General features: G+C 43.1%; 1 pseudogene; it reads right to left on the bottom strand.

Annotated features, from left to right (window-relative positions):
• Nucleotides 1–4169: 4169 nt before the first annotated feature.
• On the bottom strand, nt 4170–4825 carry LOC125119295 (pituitary homeobox 1-like; annotated as a pseudogene).
• Between the last annotated feature and the right edge of the window lie 2050 nt (nt 4826–6875).

The following is a 6875-nucleotide window of genomic DNA, read 5'->3' as shown; positions in this document are numbered from 1 at the left end:
GACTTGGAACATATTATGCCAGGTGAAATAAGTTATGCAGAGAAAGACAAGCGCTGTATGATATCATTGATACATGGAGTTGAAAAAAAAAAAGTCATGAATATAACAAAACAGAAACATATTCACAGTTATAAAGAACATCCTAATGGTTACCACTGGGGAGAGGGAAGAGAGGAGGAGCTAGATAGGGTAGAGTATCAAGAGGTACAAACTGCAACATATAAAATAAATAAGCTATAAGTATATATTGTATAGCACAGGGAATATAGCTAGTATTTTATAACTTTAAATGGAATATAATCTATAAAAGTATTGAATCACTGTGTTGTACACCTGAAACTCATATACTATTATAAATCAAATATATCTCAAATGTTAAAATGTTGCAAAAGTTTTTTTATTTTTTATTTATTTATTTTGTCTTTTTGTCTTTTCTAGGGCCACACCCGCAGCATATGGAGGTTCCCATGCTAGGGGTCTAATCAGAGCTGTAGTCACTGGCCTACACCACAGCCACAGCAACACCAGATCTGAGCTGCGTCTGCGACCTACACCACAGCTCACGGCAACGCCGGATCCTGAACCCATGGAGCAAGGTCAGGGATCAAACCCATGACCTCATGGTTCCTAGTCAGATTTGTTAACCACTGAGCCACAATGGGAATGCCACAAAAAATTTTTTAAATTAAATTAATAAAATAATGAGTTTCATGTTAGTTATATTTACAACAAAATAAATAGATAAATGGATACTATAATAAGATTGGAAAGAAGGCAATTGGTCAGCCAGATTTGACCTGAAAGCCAGAGCTGCTGAGCCCTGGTGATTTGTGTGATCACAAGGCAGTTGTCTAGTGTCTCTCTTCCTCAGGAGGTTGTGTGAAGGTTAAAAGAGTTAATACTTAACATTTAAGATAACACTTGGAATACATTAAATATTCAATAAATGTTAGGTATTAATATTATCAGTATTGTTTCTCAGTAAATTTTAGAACATTTGAGGATTTGAGGAAAGACGTGAATCTTGTCTTTTCACATGAACACATATGAAAGTTCCCTTAGATCACAAGCACAGAGGCAGTGGCTTAACTAGAGTTGCTAGACTCCTCTGCCCCCAGCTGCCTCCTGATGACATCTTCAGTAGTAGAGTTCAATGGCTAAGAAGTTAGCTCAAGGGTTCTGAGCCTGGGAATATACAGCTATCAAGAGAAGGCTGGAAGAACTGGAATTAAAGGGTGATGTTCTCATGAGAAATAGGAGGGTCCCAGAGCCACTCTGCCCAGTAACAATTTATCTAGAATCTCCAGTGCCAGGGTTCTCTGAGAGTTCAGTCAACAACAATGCCAAGGCCACAGCCAAAATAGGCATGCAGGATAACATCTGATGGACTTGGGCACAGCTGGCATGACAATGCAGGCAACAGAGAATATAGAAATGTTATTCAGGAGGATCCACTAGCTGTTATTTGTGCTGTATTGGCTATAATTTATTTTCCTTTTTCTTTTTCTTTTTTCACTTTCTTAGGGCCACATTTGTGGCATATGGAAATTCCCAGGCTAGGGGTCTAATCAAAGCTGTAGCCTCTGGCCCATGCCACAGCCACAGCAATGCAGGATCTGAGCCACATCTGTGACCTACACCACAACTCATGGCAATGCTGGATCCTTAACCCACTGAGCGAGGCCAGGGATCGAACCTGCAACCTCATGGTCCTAGTCGGAACTGTTTCTGCTGTGCACCATGTGAACTCCTGTATTGGCTATCTAATTCTCTCTCCTCTCTCTCTCTTTTTTTTGATTCTCTGGCATTTAGGGCCTTGAGCTGGAGAGATACCCCACAAGGGGCTAACAATTCCTAGAGATAGAAAACAATACCCTTTCAAGTGTACCTTTGATATAAAACCCTAACAAATCCATAGACAACATTCCCAACTGTCTCCTTTAAAAAATAGACACAAAGCCAATATTCCCTCTTCCCTAAATCACCCCAAGGAAGGATATTAGACAACTAGGGATCATCCTTATAGCCTAAATCACACCAAATTATTCGAACTAGCCAATCTAGGTTATTTGGTGTACCTCCCTTTCCTCACCCATTCTAATGGCCATCTAGACCCTTAGAAAAGAGAAATTCACCAAGGGATCCTAAGAGTGCTGGACATAGGTAGGTGGCCACAAACCTAACAACTGGACTGATTTTTAGAAACTTTTTCAAATGATTGAGACCAAGGAAGAAATACAATTTGACTCATGAGCAAAAGCGTGAGTTGTCAAAGTGATTCGTATACAGTCCTGGTCCAGTATCTTGAGTTAGCTGTCTACTTAGCTGTCATTTTTTTTTCTCTTCCTGGCCTGGTGATGTTGGTCTTAGAATAAGAAAAAAGAATTGCAGTTCATTCAGGAGGAGGCCTCAAAACCGAGTCTCTATCAAAAAACTAAGGTGTAAGAAATTATGACCTATCTTTATATTAGCATTCCATAGATTAGCAAACTTATAAATACTATTTATAGTTTCTAGAAAACATGTGCTTTTTTAAAAAATGAAAAATATCTTAATGGGTGCCAAGCATACATATTAATAATCCTAAATATTTTTAGCGTCTCTGCAAAAGGAAAGTCTATGTTCAGTAATTAATATTCCAGTATCTTATTTGGAAATGACTTAGATTTTTAATGATTTTTCATCATTTAACTTAATTTAGCAAAACTCAAGTTACCAACATCTGGAAAGACTATTTCCAAAATATAATTATAGAGTTTAACCTAAAAGCTTTTAATTCATTTACCTCTACCTTATTTGCTTAAAAGTTTCATCATACCAAGTTATTTTTCTTGCTAACAAACTTGTAACAAATAACAAGATCTTATTTGCTTTCTAATAAACCTAGGTACTATAAAAGTATTATATTTAATGTTAATAACTCTAAAAACATGCCTATAATAACTAAACCAAAGAGATAACATCTTTAATACCTGATATTAATTCAACACTGCATATTTGCCAGATTATGTGACCCAAAAATTCATTCCGGCCAGTTTCTTTTATATTTCTGAGTATTAATATAAATGCTTAATTTCCTATAATCCAATTCAATAAATAAAGCTTTACAAATTAACTTTGGGAATAACAAACATCTACAACACAGAGGTATACAAACACACAAACAGATACAGACACCCTATAATTTCTCTTTTTTTTAAGCATGCTCGTATTATGGTTTAATAGGTGTACATGAACTAGTCGATATAAATTATAGATTTATGATTCTATACAGTCATGCGACATACACAGAGACGCTGTAAACAGGGGCACGGGCCTGAGAGCGGGTATGCAGTGTGGGTGGGCGTGGGGCCCTGGCAGCGCCCCCAAGCTCTCCGGGCTGGACTCTTGCACAGCGGGGGGTGAGGAAGGGGCTCTTCGCTGGGACAGGAGGCCACCTTCTAGCCAGGGAAGCCAAGCGAGGACCTGAGCCGGCGGCGAAGCTCGGGGGCTGGATGCTCAGAGACGATCTTTCCCACCCTCCATCCTCGTCCACACCTCCATCTGCAGCTCTGTGGCCTTAAAATAGGCCAGGCGTGCTGGGCCGTTAGTGCTGGTCCACTGCTAGTCCTGGACCCTGGGATGGGTACCTAGATCCCCCGCCCAACGCCAGCTCCAACCTGGATCTGGATGGAGCTAAGGTATGCTCGGCCGCGCCCAGCTCAGAGGGGGCCTTTAGGTTCGCACCGGGCCTGGGGCCAGGCTTGCCCGGGCTCCGTGGCGCTCCAGTTCTCAGGCGTGGCCGCTCAGTCTGGGTCCAGCTCGGCGGGAACGCGGGTTATGGGAGCGCTCCCTCCGAGCTACAGGTCACGGCCCGCTCCTCCCGCGCCGCATCCCCTCCTCGGAGCAGCCCATCCTGCTGGGAGGGCGCGAACGCGAACCACCGGCACCATCCCGAGGAAATTTGAAGCTCATCCGTTTTTGTTTTTCTCCAGCACTTTTCTCCGACGTCTTTTTGCTTCGTTTTATCTTGTTTTGGAGGGCTGAGTGGGGTCCAGGAAAGCAAACACAAAACCAAGCCAGACAGAGGTGGGGAGGTGGGGAGCAAGGGGCCGTGGAGGCGCCAGGTCCTCAGCGCCCGCCCCCAGGGTGCCGGGCCCACCACCGGTCCTCTTGGCCCTACTGGGAGGTCAGCTGTTGTAGTGGTATGCTTTGAGGCCTGAGGCCGGTCCCTGCAGGCTGCCTGTAGCCTCACGAGGAGTGCTGCTTGGACTAGAGCGGCAGGCTGGCTAGGCCTGAGTTGCATGTGTCCGGGGTAGACGCTGTACAGCAAGGCGGGTGTGCCATAAGGGCAGGCGCCCGGTGACATGGTGGTGTTAAGTGAGGACCAGAGAGGTTGTTGATGTTGAGGCCCAAGTTGGGCATGCTGGGCACGGCACCCAGGCCCATGCTCGAGGGCATGGTCATGGAGGAGATGGAGCTGGGGGCGGAGAACATGGACTGTGATGACAGCGGGCTCATGGAGTTGAAGAATGTGGAGCTCTTGGTGGAGAGTGGCGCTGGCGCCAGACTCTTGGTGGCCCAGTTGTTGTAGGAGTAGCCAGCGGCGTACACATCCTCACAGGCCGCTGCACCGGGGCACGTAGCCGCCCTTGCACAGGTCCAGCTGCTGGTTACCCTCGCACTTGCGCCACTTGGCTCACCAGTTCTTGAACCGGACCTGCACGTGTGGCTCGGTGAGGTTGGTCCACACAGCGATCTCCTCCTGCATGCACATACTCATGTCCGGGTAGTGGTTCCTCTGGAACGTGGCCTCCAGGTCCTGCAGTTGCTGACTTGAGACACTCTATCATTTCCATCCCCAAATTTCAGCCATGAATCAGGTACAATAATATAAAACCCATCAATAACAAAAAGGGTTGGATTCAAATTGGGTTTCTGGTAGATGGGACAAATCCAGATCACCTGCCCAGATCACTAAAATCCTTTTTACTAATATTTATGGAGAAGACATTTAAGATCTCTATTTGTACCTAAGTCAAGCTCAAATTACCTATTGCTCTGTTTAACCTTCCTGAAATTTATATTTTAAAGAGATGGTCACTTTCACATAGGCATTTGATGCTTTCCAAAAAGCTCTCAAATTTCCTAGGTTTCCCTCTCTATCTATGGGACTTATTGGGATTCCTATAACTACCTGTGTAATTATCCTAACTCCATCCCTATAACTGCCTCAGTTTAACTATGGCCCTTGGTTCACATTTGACCTGAAGAGGCTAGCCTGTAGCTTCAGATGGTCCCATTGTAACAAGGACTAGGGTTTTCAGATGGGGAAGGCAATTCAGACAAAAGATTATTTAGAATGACTATTTGAATAAGGTTTAGAGGGGAACAATAGTTAAAGTTATAGGTACATTTTTGTCATTAATCTTTACTTAGCCTTCTGCAATAAATCTTTAATGAGGTTATTTTGGAGTTTTAAAGCATTTGGGGGCTTCTGCATACCAACAAAAATCAGTACAATAGTTAAGATGAGAGCTCTCTCAATTTAAACAATTTAGAAGTTTTCCAATTCAAAGGATCCAGGAGATAGCCCTAAACATATTTTTTCCCTGCTAATTAATTTAGAAAGAGAAAAAATTTTACCACTGTTGTTTTCTGGCAGACCCTACTGCTAGAGACCCAGAAGACCATTGGCTTGAAAACAGTCCATAAAAAAATCAGTTTGGGAGTGTCCCAAACAAGAACCCAATCTTGGCCAGTTCAGGGTGGGTTTCCTTTAATTTCCCTGTAAGTACTTGCGAGCATACATAAACCCATAGGTGGTTGCCTGCAGTGGGCGCTCTTTTGCCTTTAGGCTTTCCATTATTAATCTGGTAGTCTAATTCAGATATGAAATGATCTGAACAAGTTTCTGAGGACAGTATGGTGGATCAAATGTGTCCTTGCTTCTGAGTTTAGCTAACCAAAGAGTTACCCTTGAACAGTTCAACTCTTTTTTTTTTTCTTAGTTTCTCCTTTCAACAGTTTACAATTACCATGGGTGCTTGGAGCACTAGATTATCGGCCTCTGGTCATGCAGTATTTACTTGCTAGTTGTAGTGGGTCTCCCTTATTCTTCAGAGCTGAATAATTCAAGCATTTGAAATAATTCTAATTCACTAGCAAAATTTCACTAGCACAGTTTTTCTCAGTTCAGAGTGTTGGGGAAAGGGTGACCTCGGCTTGGATCATCATTGTTGGAAAGTGAGACACACGAACACAGGGAGATCTTGACAAGGCTCTTTATTTCTGCAGAAGGGCATGAGTGCTCAAAAAGTGCATGAAGAAGGAAGACCCCCCCCCTCCTCTATTTATCTCTGACACAGGCAGTGTATCTGTTCCCTTCCCATTGGTTGGGTTAGGGCACACATTCTTCTCAGTTGGCTAATTTGAAACAAATTGTTACTGGGAGAAGAGGGAAAGAGGGGGGTAGAGGAAGGTGTCTCAGACAAAGCAGAACAAAATGGAGTAACCAAGTCTTACTTTGTTAGAAAAGATATGTGTTAATTCTCTCAAGACCACATGTCAATTTGTTTTTTTGTTTGTTTTTTCAATTTAATCCAAACTTAACAAAACCCAGCCACCTATGTTTTCTTAGGCCTCCTGCCCAGATTCTCATTGGATTCTGCCTAGGTAGTGTACCAGTGCCCCTTAAGACAAGTTTTAGAAAATTGACAGAACACTGTAAACCAAGTATAATTGAAAAAATAGAAATTTTTTTTTTTTTAAGATGGGGGAGTTCCCATCATGGCTCCATGGTTAACAAACCTGACTAGTATCCATGAGGATGAGAATTCAATCTCTGGCCTTGCTCAGTGGTTAAGGATCCAGCATTGCCATGGGCTGTGGTGTAG

This window comes from Phacochoerus africanus, unplaced genomic scaffold (genome assembly GCF_016906955.1).
Source record: "Phacochoerus africanus isolate WHEZ1 unplaced genomic scaffold, ROS_Pafr_v1 Scaffold_42, whole genome shotgun sequence".
In the NCBI taxonomy this organism is placed as follows: Eukaryota; Metazoa; Chordata; class Mammalia; order Artiodactyla; family Suidae; genus Phacochoerus; species Phacochoerus africanus.
Note: the sequence above shows the minus strand (reverse complement) of the source record. Positions and strands in the feature narration are given on the sequence as shown.